This window comes from Lissotriton vulgaris, chromosome 1_1 (assembly GCF_964263255.1).
Source record: "Lissotriton vulgaris chromosome 1_1, aLisVul1.2, whole genome shotgun sequence".
NCBI classification, from domain to species: Eukaryota; Metazoa; Chordata; class Amphibia; order Caudata; family Salamandridae; genus Lissotriton; species Lissotriton vulgaris.
The window spans coordinates 199,675,815-199,688,939 of record NC_141685.1 but is presented as its reverse complement, the minus strand read 5'-3'; the positions used below and the strand labels follow the sequence as shown (position 1 = coordinate 199,688,939).

General features: G+C 49.0%; 23 non-coding genes across 23 annotated transcripts; 16 read left to right on the top strand and 7 right to left on the bottom strand.

Moving 5' to 3' along the window:
* The first annotated feature begins 1,057 nt into the window (after positions 1-1,057).
* TRNAN-GUU (transfer RNA asparagine (anticodon GUU)) lies at positions 1,058-1,131 on the top strand. Its single transcript has one exon. It is a non-coding gene; the product is annotated as a tRNA-Asn (tRNA).
* Positions 1,132-1,367: 236 nt separating this feature from the next.
* TRNAW-CCA (transfer RNA tryptophan (anticodon CCA)) lies at positions 1,368-1,439 on the top strand. The gene has a single exon. It is a non-coding gene; the product is annotated as a tRNA-Trp (tRNA).
* A 71-nt stretch (positions 1,440-1,510) lies between these two features.
* TRNAG-GCC (transfer RNA glycine (anticodon GCC)) lies at positions 1,511-1,581 on the bottom strand. Its single transcript has one exon. It is a non-coding gene; the product is annotated as a tRNA-Gly (tRNA).
* Positions 1,582-2,726: 1,145 nt separating this feature from the next.
* Positions 2,727-2,800, top strand: TRNAN-GUU (transfer RNA asparagine (anticodon GUU)). The gene has a single exon. It is a non-coding gene; the product is annotated as a tRNA-Asn (tRNA).
* A 236-nt stretch (positions 2,801-3,036) lies between these two features.
* TRNAW-CCA (transfer RNA tryptophan (anticodon CCA)) lies at positions 3,037-3,108 on the top strand. Its single transcript has one exon. It is a non-coding gene; the product is annotated as a tRNA-Trp (tRNA).
* A 71-nt stretch (positions 3,109-3,179) lies between these two features.
* Positions 3,180-3,250, bottom strand: TRNAG-GCC (transfer RNA glycine (anticodon GCC)). Its single transcript has one exon. It is a non-coding gene; the product is annotated as a tRNA-Gly (tRNA).
* A 1,145-nt stretch (positions 3,251-4,395) lies between these two features.
* On the top strand, positions 4,396-4,469 carry TRNAN-GUU (transfer RNA asparagine (anticodon GUU)). The gene has a single exon. It is a non-coding gene; the product is annotated as a tRNA-Asn (tRNA).
* Positions 4,470-4,705: 236 nt separating this feature from the next.
* TRNAW-CCA (transfer RNA tryptophan (anticodon CCA)) lies at positions 4,706-4,777 on the top strand. The gene has a single exon. It is a non-coding gene; the product is annotated as a tRNA-Trp (tRNA).
* Positions 4,778-4,848: 71 nt separating this feature from the next.
* TRNAG-GCC (transfer RNA glycine (anticodon GCC)) lies at positions 4,849-4,919 on the bottom strand. Its single transcript has one exon. It is a non-coding gene; the product is annotated as a tRNA-Gly (tRNA).
* Positions 4,920-6,064: 1,145 nt separating this feature from the next.
* On the top strand, positions 6,065-6,138 carry TRNAN-GUU (transfer RNA asparagine (anticodon GUU)). The gene has a single exon. It is a non-coding gene; the product is annotated as a tRNA-Asn (tRNA).
* Positions 6,139-6,374: 236 nt separating this feature from the next.
* TRNAW-CCA (transfer RNA tryptophan (anticodon CCA)) lies at positions 6,375-6,446 on the top strand. The gene has a single exon. It is a non-coding gene; the product is annotated as a tRNA-Trp (tRNA).
* A 71-nt stretch (positions 6,447-6,517) lies between these two features.
* TRNAG-GCC (transfer RNA glycine (anticodon GCC)) lies at positions 6,518-6,588 on the bottom strand. Its single transcript has one exon. It is a non-coding gene; the product is annotated as a tRNA-Gly (tRNA).
* A 1,145-nt stretch (positions 6,589-7,733) lies between these two features.
* On the top strand, positions 7,734-7,807 carry TRNAN-GUU (transfer RNA asparagine (anticodon GUU)). The gene has a single exon. It is a non-coding gene; the product is annotated as a tRNA-Asn (tRNA).
* A 236-nt stretch (positions 7,808-8,043) lies between these two features.
* TRNAW-CCA (transfer RNA tryptophan (anticodon CCA)) lies at positions 8,044-8,115 on the top strand. The gene has a single exon. It is a non-coding gene; the product is annotated as a tRNA-Trp (tRNA).
* Positions 8,116-8,186: 71 nt separating this feature from the next.
* TRNAG-GCC (transfer RNA glycine (anticodon GCC)) lies at positions 8,187-8,257 on the bottom strand. The gene has a single exon. It is a non-coding gene; the product is annotated as a tRNA-Gly (tRNA).
* Positions 8,258-9,402: 1,145 nt separating this feature from the next.
* On the top strand, positions 9,403-9,476 carry TRNAN-GUU (transfer RNA asparagine (anticodon GUU)). The gene has a single exon. It is a non-coding gene; the product is annotated as a tRNA-Asn (tRNA).
* Positions 9,477-9,712: 236 nt separating this feature from the next.
* TRNAW-CCA (transfer RNA tryptophan (anticodon CCA)) lies at positions 9,713-9,784 on the top strand. Its single transcript has one exon. It is a non-coding gene; the product is annotated as a tRNA-Trp (tRNA).
* Positions 9,785-9,855: 71 nt separating this feature from the next.
* On the bottom strand, positions 9,856-9,926 carry TRNAG-GCC (transfer RNA glycine (anticodon GCC)). Its single transcript has one exon. It is a non-coding gene; the product is annotated as a tRNA-Gly (tRNA).
* A 1,145-nt stretch (positions 9,927-11,071) lies between these two features.
* Positions 11,072-11,145, top strand: TRNAN-GUU (transfer RNA asparagine (anticodon GUU)). The gene has a single exon. It is a non-coding gene; the product is annotated as a tRNA-Asn (tRNA).
* Positions 11,146-11,381: 236 nt separating this feature from the next.
* On the top strand, positions 11,382-11,453 carry TRNAW-CCA (transfer RNA tryptophan (anticodon CCA)). The gene has a single exon. It is a non-coding gene; the product is annotated as a tRNA-Trp (tRNA).
* Positions 11,454-11,524: 71 nt separating this feature from the next.
* On the bottom strand, positions 11,525-11,595 carry TRNAG-GCC (transfer RNA glycine (anticodon GCC)). Its single transcript has one exon. It is a non-coding gene; the product is annotated as a tRNA-Gly (tRNA).
* A 1,145-nt stretch (positions 11,596-12,740) lies between these two features.
* On the top strand, positions 12,741-12,814 carry TRNAN-GUU (transfer RNA asparagine (anticodon GUU)). Its single transcript has one exon. It is a non-coding gene; the product is annotated as a tRNA-Asn (tRNA).
* Positions 12,815-13,050: 236 nt separating this feature from the next.
* On the top strand, positions 13,051-13,122 carry TRNAW-CCA (transfer RNA tryptophan (anticodon CCA)). Its single transcript has one exon. It is a non-coding gene; the product is annotated as a tRNA-Trp (tRNA).
* The last annotated feature ends 3 nt before the right edge of the window (positions 13,123-13,125 follow it).

Below are 13,125 nucleotides of genomic sequence, written 5' to 3'. Positions count from 1 at the left end.
CGCCAACGTTTCACATGATGGTGGCAAGAATCAAATGCAGGAGACTATAAGTAATAATGTCTTTGCATTTGCTGAGGTCACTGGCTTGGTACTAGAGTTGTGGTTATCAGGGCATGATGGCAGGCTGCTCCTGACAGAAGTGGCTCACAGAATGCACCCGCCAGATCACCAGCACTATTGTGTTTGAGATCATGTCACTGAACTCTCCTCCTGGAAAATCCTTCCCACTGGCTTTGCCAGATTCTGTGTCCTCCCCAAAATGCTGGGGTGAAACGGGCAGAGTTCTGCGCCCTGCGCCCCTTTACGCGTCCCTAACGCCATCCCAACGCGCCCTGGTCGGGCACAGCCCTGGTCGGGCTTAGATCACTGGAGCCTCTGGAGATCAAGAACTCCGGAAGCCTAGGGTCAGGCCTATTGCAGAGGCATCTTGTGCCTGGCCATTCCGGGATTGTTGTGTTTCAGGGCCTAGCCATCAATACTCCTGGGATTTCTTTCCATGAGAACCCTCATGTCCCTGTCCTCCCACAAGCCCGAGCTTTTATGTAAAATAAAGTGTGCTCTGTGGGCCTTCCCCTATGTGCTCTCTGCCTAATCTCTTTCTCCCAAGCTGAGCTCTGCAGGTAAATGTATCTATCTGACTGAGGGGCTAGGGAGGGCCTTTCCCAGCAGTCTTACAAGCCAAGAGTTCAGAGAAAGCACCTGCTCTGGGAAGGAGACTCTGCTCACAGAGAAGACAAGTCCAACATAACACAGTGAAGATGGGATGGGCAAGACACACGCCTCACGGGCTGGTAGCACGCAAACAGAGGAGCAGGGAGCTACGCTAAGCAGGCAAAGAGAAAAGTCATGTATGAGTCTCATGCACTGTGACCGGTAGTAATACTGGCTCTAACACCATTAGACAGTAGTCTACACATCATAAATTACAACAGTAACAAGACACTAAGCAAATGACAAATGCTGTATGGCATAAAGACGCCTTATATAATACAAGCTCCAGGCAGGCGCACACATGTCAAGACATATATTGAGTCTCAGGAAATGTATACAGTCAATAGTCTCTGTGGCGCAATCGGTTAGCGCGTTCGGCTGTTAACCGAAAGGTTGGTGGTTCAAGCCCACCCAGGGACGTAGCCTTTTGTCTGCATGAAACACAGATACGTACCTTTGCTCTTTCCTGCGTGCGATCCTTTCCCTGAATAGTTCAATCCTCAGCGTTCTCACTGCACCTGCAGTCAATTTCAATAATTAGGATAGAAAACAAAAGGCCAAGCCCTGTAATACAACCGTAGGCATATAAGCAGAGGAAAATAAGTCAAAAGGCCCACAGCATTTGTTCATCTGGCATCGAAGGCTGCAAGTGTAAGGACTTCGTGGCGCAACGGTAGCGCGTCTGACTCCAGATCAGAAGGTTGCGTGTTCAAATCACGTCGGGGTCACTGCTTACCATTTTATTCCCCACTGAGTTCATATATATCATTTCGAAAACAAAGTCAAAAGAAAGCAACCTTGCATTGGCCGGGAATCGAACCCGGGCCTCCCGCGTGGCAGGCGAGAATTCTACCACTGAACCACCAATGCTTCACATGGTGTGTTCACAGCAAGAGCTCTGTCCAAGACAGTGGTCAGGTTCACACACTTAAATTGTACACATATGAACAAAGTGTGCGCAGCAGACATGATAACGCCAACGTTTCACATGATGATGGCAAGAATCAGATGCAGGAGACTATAAGTAATAATGTCTTTGCATTTGCTGAGGTCACTGGCTTGGTACTAGAGTTGTGGTTATCAGGGCATGATGGCAGGCTGCTCCTGACAGAAGTGGCTCACAGAATGCACCCGCCAGATCACCAGCACTATTGTGTTTCAGATCATGTCACTGAACTCTCCTCCTGGAAAATCCTTCCCACTGGCTTTGCCAGATTCTGTGTCCTCCCCAAAATGCTGGGGTGAAACGGGCAGAGTTCTGCGCCCTGCGCCCCTTTACGCGTCCCTAACGCCATCCCAACGCGCCCTGGTCGGGCTTAGATCACTGGAGCCTCTGGAGATCAAGAACTCCGGAAGCCTAGGGTCAGGCCTATTGCAGAGGCATCTTGTGCCTGGCCATTCCGGGATTGTTGTGTTTCAGGGCCTAGCCATCAATACTCCTGGGATTTCTTTCCATGAGAACCCTCATGTCCCTGTCCTCCCACAAGCCCGAGCTTTTATGTAAAATAAAGTGTGCTCTGTGGGCCTTCCCCTATGTGCTCTCTGCCTAATCTCTTTCTCCCAAGCTGAGCTCTGCAGGTAAATGTATCTATCTGACTGAGGGGCTAGGGAGGGCCTTTCCCAGCAGTCTTACAAGCCAAGAGTTCAGAGAAAGCACCTGCTCTGGGAAGGAGACTCTGCTCACAGAGAAGACAAGTCCAACATAACACAGTGAAGATGGGATGGGCAAGACACACGCCTCACGGGCTGGTAGCACGCAAACAGAGGAGCAGGGAGCTACGCTAAGCAGGCAAAGAGAAAAGTCATGTATGAGTCTCATGCACTGTGACCGGTAGTAATACTGGCTCTAACACCATTAGACAGTAGTCTACACATCATAAATTACAACAGTAACAAGACACTAAGCAAATGACAAATGCTGTATGGCATAAAGACGCCTTATATAATACAAGCTCCAGGCAGGCGCACACATGTCAAGACATATATTGAGTCTCAGGAAATGTATACAGTCAATAGTCTCTGTGGCGCAATCGGTTAGCGCGTTCGGCTGTTAACCGAAAGGTTGGTGGTTCAAGCCCACCCAGGGACGTAGCCTTTTGTCTGCATGAAACACAGATACGTACCTTTGCTCTTTCCTGCGTGCGATCCTTTCCCTGAATAGTTCAATCCTCAGCGTTCTCACTGCACCTGCAGTCAATTTCAATAATTAGGATAGAAAACAAAAGGCCAAGCCCTGTAATACAACCTTAGGCATATAAGCAGAGGAAAATAAGTCAAAAGGCCCACAGCATTTGTTCATCTGGCATCGAAGGCTGCAAGTGTAAGGACCTCGTGGCGCAACGGTAGCGCGTCTGACTCCAGATCAGAAGGTTGCGTGTTCAAATCACGTCGGGGTCACTGCTTACCATTTTATTCCCCACTGAGTTCATATATATCATTTCGAAAACAAAGTCAAAAGAAAGCAACCTTGCATTGGCCGGGAATGGAACCCGGGCCTCCCGCGTGGCAGGCGAGAATTCTACCACTGAACCACCAATGCTTCACATGGTGTGTTCACAGCAAGAGCTCTGTCCAAGACAGTGGTCAGGTTCACACACTTAAATTGTACACATATGAACAAAGTGTGCGCAGCAGACATGATAACGCCAACGTTTCACATGATGATGGCAAGAATCAGATGCAGGAGACTATAAGTAATAATGTCTTTGCATTTGCTGAGGTCACTGGCTTGGTACTAGAGTTGTGGTTATCAGGGCATGATGGCAGGCTGCTCCTGACAGAAGTGGCTCACAGAATGCACCCGCCAGATCACCAGCACTATTGTGTTTCAGATCATGTCACTGAACTCTCCTCCTGGAAAATCCTTCCCACTGGCTTTGCCAGATTCTGTGTCCTCCCCAAAATGCTGGGGTGAAACGGGCAGAGTTCTGCACCCTGCGCCCCTTTACGCGTCCCTAATGCCATCCCAACGCGCCCTGGTCGGGCTTAGATCACTGGAGCCTCTGGAGATCAAGAACTCCGGAAGCCTAGGGTCAGGCCTATTGCAGAGGCATCTTGTGCCTGGCCATTCCGGGATTGTTGTGTTTCAGGGCCTAGCCATCAATACTCCTGGGATTTCTTTCCAGGAGAACCCTCATGTCCCTGTCCTCCCACAAGCCCGAGCTTTTATGTAAAATAAAGTGTGCTCTGTGGGCCTTCCCCTATGTGCTCTCTGCCTAATCTCTTTCTCCCAAGCTGAGCTCTGCAGGTAAATGTATCTATCTGACTGAGGGGCTAGGGAGGGCCTTTCCCAGCAGTCTTACAAGCCAAGAGTTCAGAGAAAGCACCTGCTCTGGGAAGGAGACTCTGCTCACAGAGAAGACAAGTCCAACATAACACAGTGAAGATGGGATGGGCAAGACACACGCCTCACGGGCTGGTAGCACGCAAACAGAGGAGCAGGGAGCTACGCTAAGCAGGCAAAGAGAAAAGTCATGTATGAGTCTCATGCACTGTGACCGGTAGTAATACTGGCTCTAACACCATTAGACAGTAGTCTACACATCATAAATTACAACAGTAACAAGACACTAAGCAAATGACAAATGCTGTATGGCATAAAGACGCCTTATATAATACAAGCTCCAGGCAGGCGCACACATGTCAAGACATATATTGAGTCTCAGGAAATGTATACAGTCAATAGTCTCTGTGGCGCAATCGGTTAGCGCGTTTGGCTGTTAACCGAAAGGTTGGTGGTTCAAGCCCACCCACGGACGTAGCCTTTTGTCTGCATGAAACACAGATACGTACCTTTGCTCTTTCCTGCGTGCGATCCTTTCCCTGAATAGTTCAATCCTCAGCGTTCTCACTGCACCTGCAGTCAATTTCAATAATTAGGATAGAAAACAAAAGGCCAAGCCCTGTAATACAACCGTAGGCATATAAGCAGAGGAAAATAAGTCAAAAGGCCCACAGCATTTGTTCATCTGGCATCGAAGGCTGCAAGTGTAAGGACTTCGTGGCGCAACGGTAGCGCGTCTGACTCCAGATCAGAAGGTTGCGTGTTCAAATCACGTCGGGGTCACTGCTTACCATTTTATTCCCCACTGAGTTCATATATATCATTTCGAAAACAAAGTCAAAAGAAAGCAACCTTGCATTGGCCGGGAATCGAACCCGGGCCTCCCGCGTGGCAGGCGAGAATTCTACCACTGAACCACCAATGCTTCACATGGTGTGTTCACAGCAAGAGCTCTGTCCAAGACAGTGGTCAGGTTCACACACTTAAATTGTACACATATGAACAAAGTGTGCGCAGCAGACATGATAACGCCAACGTTTCACATGATGATGGCAAGAATCAGATGCAGGAGACTATAAGTAATAATGTCTTTGCATTTGCTGAGGTCACTGGCTTGGTACTAGAGTTGTGGTTATCAGGGCATGATGGCAGGCTGCTCCTGACAGAAGTGGCTCACAGAATGCACCCGCCAGATCACCAGCACTATTGTGTTTCAGATCATGTCACTGAACTCTCCTCCTGGAAAATCCTTCCCACTGGCTTTGCCAGATTCTGTGTCCTCCCCAAAATGCTGGGGTGAAACGGGCAGAGTTCTGCGCCCTGCGCCCCTTTACGCGTCCCTAACGCCATCCCAACGCGCCCTGGTCGGGCTTAGATCACTGGAGCCTCTGGAGATCAAGAACTCCGGAAGCCTAGGGTCAGGCCTATTGCAGAGGCATCTTGTGCCTGGCCATTCCGGGATTGTTGTGTTTCAGGGCCTAGCCATCAATACTCCTGGGATTTCTTTCCATGAGAACCCTCATGTCCCTGTCCTCCCACAAGCCCGAGCTTTTATGTAAAATAAAGTGTGCTCTGTGGGCCTTCCCCTATGTGCTCTCTGCCTAATCTCTTTCTCCCAAGCTGAGCTCTGCAGGTAAATGTATCTATCTGACTGAGGGGCTAGGGAGGGCCTTTCCCAGCAGTCTTACAAGCCAAGAGTTCAGAGAAAGCACCTGCTCTGGGAAGGAGACTCTGCTCACAGAGAAGACAAGTCCAACATAACACAGTGAAGATGGGATGGGCAAGACACACGCCTCACGGGCTGGTAGCACGCAAACAGAGGAGCAGGGAGCTACGCTAAGCAGGCAAAGAGAAAAGTCATGTATGAGTCTCATGCACTGTGACCGGTAGTAATACTGGCTCTAACACCATTAGACAGTAGTCTACACATCATAAATTACAACAGTAACAAGACACTAAGCAAATGACAAATGCTGTATGGCATAAAGACGCCTTATATAATACAAGCTCCAGGCAGGCGCACACATGTCAAGACATATATTGAGTCTCAGGAAATGTATACAGTCAATAGTCTCTGTGGCGCAATCGGTTAGCGCGTTCGGCTGTTAACCGAAAGGTTGGTGGTTCAAGCCCACCCAGGGACGTAGCCTTTTGTCTGCATGAAACACAGATACGTACCTTTGCTCTTTCCTGCGTGCGATCCTTTCCCTGAATAGTTCAATCCTCAGCGTTCTCACTGCACCTGCAGTCAATTTCAATAATTAGGATAGAAAACAAAAGGCCAAGCCCTGTAATACAACCTTAGGCATATAAGCAGAGGAAAATAAGTCAAAAGGCCCACAGCATTTGTTCATCTGGCATCGAAGGCTGCAAGTGTAAGGACTTCGTGGCGCAACGGTAGCGCGTCTGACTCCAGATCAGAAGGTTGCGTGTTCAAATCACGTCGGGGTCACTGCTTACCATTTTATTCCCCACTGAGTTCATATATATCATTTCGAAAACAAAGTCAAAAGAAAGCAACCTTGCATTGGCCGGGAATCGAACCCGGGCCTCCCGCGTGGCAGGCGAGAATTCTACCACTGAACCACCAATGCTTCACATGGTGTGTTCACAGCAAGAGCTCTGTCCAAGACAGTGGTCAGGTTCACACACTTAAATTGTACACATATGAACAAAGTGTGCGCAGCAGACATGATAACGCCAACGTTTCACATGATGATGGCAAGAATCAGATGCAGGAGACTATAAGTAATAATGTCTTTGCATTTGCTGAGGTCACTGGCTTGGTACTAGAGTTGTGGTTATCAGGGCATGATGGCAGGCTGCTCCTGACAGAAGTGGCTCACAGAATGCACCCGCCAGATCACCAGCACTATTGTGTTTCAGATCATGTCACTGAACTCTCCTCCTGGAAAATCCTTCCCACTGGCTTTGCCAGATTCTGTGTCCTCCCCAAAATGCTGGGGTGAAACGGGCAGAGTTCTGCGCCCTGCGCCCCTTTACGCGTCCCTAACGCCATCCCAACGCGCCCTGGTCGGGCTTAGATCACTGGAGCCTCTGGAGATCAAGAACTCCGGAAGCCTAGGGTCAGGCCTATTGCAGAGGCATCTTGTGCCTGGCCATTCCGGGATTGTTGTGTTTCAGGGCCTAGCCATCAATACTCCTGGGATTTCTTTCCATGAGAACCCTCATGTCCCTGTCCTCCCACAAGCCCGAGCTTTTATGTAAAATAAAGTGTGCTCTGTGGGCCTTCCCCTATGTGCTCTCTGCCTAATCTCTTTCTCCCAAGCTGAGCTCTGCAGGTAAATGTATCTATCTGACTGAGGGGCTAGGGAGGGCCTTTCCCAGCAGTCTTACAAGCCAAGAGTTCAGAGAAAGCACCTGCTCTGGGAAGGAGACTCTGCTCACAGAGAAGACAAGTCCAACATAACACAGTGAAGATGGGATGGGCAAGACACACGCCTCACGGGCTGGTAGCACGCAAACAGAGGAGCAGGGAGCTACGCTAAGCAGGCAAAGAGAAAAGTCATGTATGAGTCTCATGCACTGTGACCGGTAGTAATACTGGCTCTAACACCATTAGACAGTAGTCTACACATCATAAATTACAACAGTAACAAGACACTAAGCAAATGACAAATGCTGTATGGCATAAAGACGCCTTATATAATACAAGCTCCAGGCAGGCGCACACATGTCAAGACATATATTGAGTCTCAGGAAATGTATACAGTCAATAGTCTCTGTGGCGCAATCGGTTAGCGCGTTCGGCTGTTAACCGAAAGGTTGGTGGTTCAAGCCCACCCAGGGACGTAGCCTTTTGTCTGCATGAAACACAGATACGTACCTTTGCTCTTTCCTGCGTGCGATCCTTTCCCTGAATAGTTCAATCCTCAGCGTTCTCACTGCACCTGCAGTCAATTTCAATAATTAGGATAGAAAACAAAAGGCCAAGCCCTGTAATACAACCTTAGGCATATAAGCAGAGGAAAATAAGTCAAAAGGCCCACAGCATTTGTTCATCTGGCATCGAAGGCTGCAAGTGTAAGGACCTCGTGGCGCAACGGTAGCGCGTCTGACTCCAGATCAGAAGGTTGCGTGTTCAAATCACGTCGGGGTCACTGCTTACCATTTTATTCCCCACTGAGTTCATATATATCATTTCGAAAACAAAGTCAAAAGAAAGCAACCTTGCATTGGCCGGGAATCGAACCCGGGCCTCCCGCGTGGCAGGCGAGAATTCTACCACTGAACCACCAATGCTTCACATGGTGTGTTCACAGCAAGAGCTCTGTCCAAGACAGTGGTCAGGTTCACACACTTAAATTGTACACATATGAACAAAGTGTGCGCAGCAGACATGATAACGCCAACGTTTCACATGATGATGGCAAGAATCAGATGCAGGAGACTATAAGTAATAATGTCTTTGCATTTGCTGAGGTCACTGGCTTGGTACTAGAGTTGTGGTTATCAGGGCATGATGGCAGGCTGCTCCTGACAGAAGTGGCTCACAGAATGCACCCGCCAGATCACCAGCACTATTGTGTTTCAGATCATGTCACTGAACTCTCCTCCTGGAAAATCCTTCCCACTGGCTTTGCCAGATTCTGTGTCCTCCCCAAAATGCTGGGGTGAAACGGGCAGAGTTCTGCACCCTGCGCCCCTTTACGCGTCCCTAATGCCATCCCAACGCGCCCTGGTCGGGCTTAGATCACTGGAGCCTCTGGAGATCAAGAACTCCGGAAGCCTAGGGTCAGGCCTATTGCAGAGGCATCTTGTGCCTGGCCATTCCGGGATTGTTGTGTTTCAGGGCCTAGCCATCAATACTCCTGGGATTTCTTTCCAGGAGAACCCTCATGTCCCTGTCCTCCCACAAGCCCGAGCTTTTATGTAAAATAAAGTGTGCTCTGTGGGCCTTCCCCTATGTGCTCTCTGCCTAATCTCTTTCTCCCAAGCTGAGCTCTGCAGGTAAATGTATCTATCTGACTGAGGGGCTAGGGAGGGCCTTTCCCAGCAGTCTTACAAGCCAAGAGTTCAGAGAAAGCACCTGCTCTGGGAAGGAGACTCTGCTCACAGAGAAGACAAGTCCAACATAACACAGTGAAGATGGGATGGGCAAGACACACGCCTCACGGGCTGGTAGCACGCAAACAGAGGAGCAGGGAGCTACGCTAAGCAGGCAAAGAGAAAAGTCATGTATGAGTCTCATGCACTGTGACCGGTAGTAATACTGGCTCTAACACCATTAGACAGTAGTCTACACATCATAAATTACAACAGTAACAAGACACTAAGCAAATGACAAATGCTGTATGGCATAAAGACGCCTTATATAATACAAGCTCCAGGCAGGCGCACACATGTCAAGACATATATTGAGTCTCAGGAAATGTATACAGTCAATAGTCTCTGTGGCGCAATCGGTTAGCGCGTTTGGCTGTTAACCGAAAGGTTGGTGGTTCAAGCCCACCCACGGACGTAGCCTTTTGTCTGCATGAAACACAGATACGTACCTTTGCTCTTTCCTGCGTGCGATCCTTTCCCTGAATAGTTCAATCCTCAGCGTTCTCACTGCACCTGCAGTCAATTTCAATAATTAGGATAGAAAACAAAAGGCCAAGCCCTGTAATACAACCGTAGGCATATAAGCAGAGGAAAATAAGTCAAAAGGCCCACAGCATTTGTTCATCTGGCATCGAAGGCTGCAAGTGTAAGGACTTCGTGGCGCAACGGTAGCGCGTCTGACTCCAGATCAGAAGGTTGCGTGTTCAAATCACGTCGGGGTCACTGCTTACCATTTTATTCCCCACTGAGTTCATATATATCATTTCGAAAACAAAGTCAAAAGAAAGCAACCTTGCATTGGCCGGGAATCGAACCCGGGCCTCCCGCGTGGCAGGCGAGAATTCTACCACTGAACCACCAATGCTTCACATGGTGTGTTCACAGCAAGAGCTCTGTCCAAGACAGTGGTCAGGTTCACACACTTAAATTGTACACATATGAACAAAGTGTGCGCAGCAGACATGATAACGCCAACGTTTCACATGATGATGGCAAGAATCAGATGCAGGAGACTATAAGTAATAATGTCTTTGCATTTGCTGAGGTCACTGGCTTGGTACTAGAGTTGTGGTTATCAGGGCATGATGGCAGGCTGCTCCTGACAGAAGTGGCTCACAGAATGCACCCGCCAGATCACCAGCACTATTGTGTTTCAGATCATGTCACTGAACTCTCCTCCTGGAAAATCCTTCCCACTGGCTTTGCCAGATTCTGTGTCCTCCCCAAAATGCTGGGGTGAAACGGGCAGAGTTCTGCGCCCTGCGCCCCTTTACGCGTCCCTAACGCCATCCCAACGCGCCCTGGTCGGGCTTAGATCACTGGAGCCTCTGGAGATCAAGAACTCCGGAAGCCTAGGGTCAGGCCTATTGCAGAGGCATCTTGTGCCTGGCCATTCCGGGATTGTTGTGTTTCAGGGCCTAGCCATCAATACTCCTGGGATTTCTTTCCATGAGAACCCTCATGTCCCTGTCCTCCCACAAGCCCGAGCTTTTATGTAAAATAAAGTGTGCTCTGTGGGCCTTCCCCTATGTGCTCTCTGCCTAATCTCTTTCTCCCAAGCTGAGCTCTGCAGGTAAATGTATCTATCTGACTGAGGGGCTAGGGAGGGCCTTTCCCAGCAGTCTTACAAGCCAAGAGTTCAGAGAAAGCACCTGCTCTGGGAAGGAGACTCTGCTCACAGAGAAGACAAGTCCAACATAACACAGTGAAGATGGGATGGGCAAGACACACGCCTCACGGGCTGGTAGCACGCAAACAGAGGAGCAGGGAGCTACGCTAAGCAGGCAAAGAGAAAAGTCATGTATGAGTCTCATGCACTGTGACCGGTAGTAATACTGGCTCTAACACCATTAGACAGTAGTCTACACATCATAAATTACAACAGTAACAAGACACTAAGCAAATGACAAATGCTGTATGGCATAAAGACGCCTTATATAATACAAGCTCCAGGCAGGCGCACACATGTCAAGACATATATTGAGTCTCAGGAAATGTATACAGTCAATAGTCTCTGTGGCGCAATCGGTTAGCGCGTTCGGCTGTTAACCGAAAGGTTGGTGGTTCAAGCCCACCCAGGGACGTAGCCTTTTGTCTGCATGAAACACAGATACGTACCTTTGCTCTTTCCTGCGTGCGATCCTTTCCCTGAATAGTTCAATCCTCAGCGTTCTCACTGCACCTGCAGTCAATTTCAATAATTAGGATAGAAAACAAAAGGCCAAGCCCTGTAATACAACCTTAGGCATATAAGCAGAGGAAAATAAGTCAAAAGGCCCACAGCATTTGTTCATCTGGCATCGAAGGCTGCAAGTGTAAGGACCTCGTGGCGCAACGGTAGCGCGTCTGACTCCAGATCAGAAGGTTGCGTGTTCAAATCACGTCGGGGTCACTGCTTACCATTTTATTCCCCACTGAGTTCATATATATCATTTCGAAAACAAAGTCAAAAGAAAGCAACCTTGCATTGGCCGGGAATCGAACCCGGGCCTCCCGCGTGGCAGGCGAGAATTCTACCACTGAACCACCAATGCTTCACATGGTGTGTTCACAGCAAGAGCTCTGTCCAAGACAGTGGTCAGGTTCACACACTTAAATTGTACACATATGAACAAAGTGTGCGCAGCAGACATGATAACGCCAACGTTTCACATGATGATGGCAAGAATCAGATGCAGGAGACTATAAGTAATAATGTCTTTGCATTTGCTGAGGTCACTGGCTTGGTACTAGAGTTGTGGTTATCAGGGCATGATGGCAGGCTGCTCCTGACAGAAGTGGCTCACAGAATGCACCCGCCAGATCACCAGCACTATTGTGTTTCAGATCATGTCACTGAACTCTCCTCCTGGAAAATCCTTCCCACTGGCTTTGCCAGATTCTGTGTCCTCCCCAAAATGCTGGGGTGAAACGGGCAGAGTTCTGCGCCCTGCGCCCCTTTACGCGTCCCTAATGCCATCCCAACGCGCCCTGGTCGGGCTTAGATCACTGGAGCCTCTGGAGATCAAGAACTCCGGAAGCCTAGGGTCAGGCCTATTGCAGAGGCATCTTGTGCCTGGCCATTCCGGGATTGTTGTGTTTCAGGGCCTAGCCATCAATACTCCTGGGATTTCTTTCCAGGAGAACCCTCATGTCCCTGTCCTCCCACAAGCCCGAGCTTTTATGTAAAATAAAGTGTGCTCTGTGGGCCTTCCCCTATGTGCTCTCTGCCTAATCTCTTTCTCCCAAGCTGAGCTCTGCAGGTAAATGTATCTATCTGACTGAGGGGCTAGGGAGGGCCTTTCCCAGCAGTCTTACAAGCCAAGAGTTCAGAGAAAGCACCTGCTCTGGGAAGGAGACTCTGCTCACAGAGAAGACAAGTCCAACATAACACAGTGAAGATGGGATGGGCAAGACACACGCCTCACGGGCTGGTAGCACGCAAACAGAGGAGCAGGGAGCTACGCTAAGCAGGCAAAGAGAAAAGTCATGTATGAGTCTCATGCACTGTGACCGGTAGTAATACTGGCTCTAACACCATTAGACAGTAGTCTACACATCATAAATTACAACAGTAACAAGACACTAAGCAAATGACAAATGCTGTATGGCATAAAGACGCCTTATATAATACAAGCTCCAGGCAGGCGCACACATGTCAAGACATATATTGAGTCTCAGGAAATGTATACAGTCAATAGTCTCTGTGGCGCAATCGGTTAGCGCGTTTGGCTGTTAACCGAAAGGTTGGTGGTTCAAGCCCACCCAGGGACGTAGCCTTTTGTCTGCATGAAACACAGATACGTACCTTTGCTCTTTCCTGCGTGCGATCCTTTCCCTGAATAGTTCAATCCTCAGCGTTCTCACTGCACCTGCAGTCAATTTCAATAATTAGGATAGAAAACAAAAGGCCAAGCCCTGTAATACAACCGTAGGCATATAAGCAGAGGAAAATAAGTCAAAAGGCCCACAGCATTTGTTCATCTGGCATCGAAGGCTGCAAGTGTAAGGACTTCGTGGCGCAACGGTAGCGCGTCTGACTCCAGATCAGAAGGTTGCGTGTTCAAATCACGTCGGGGTCACTG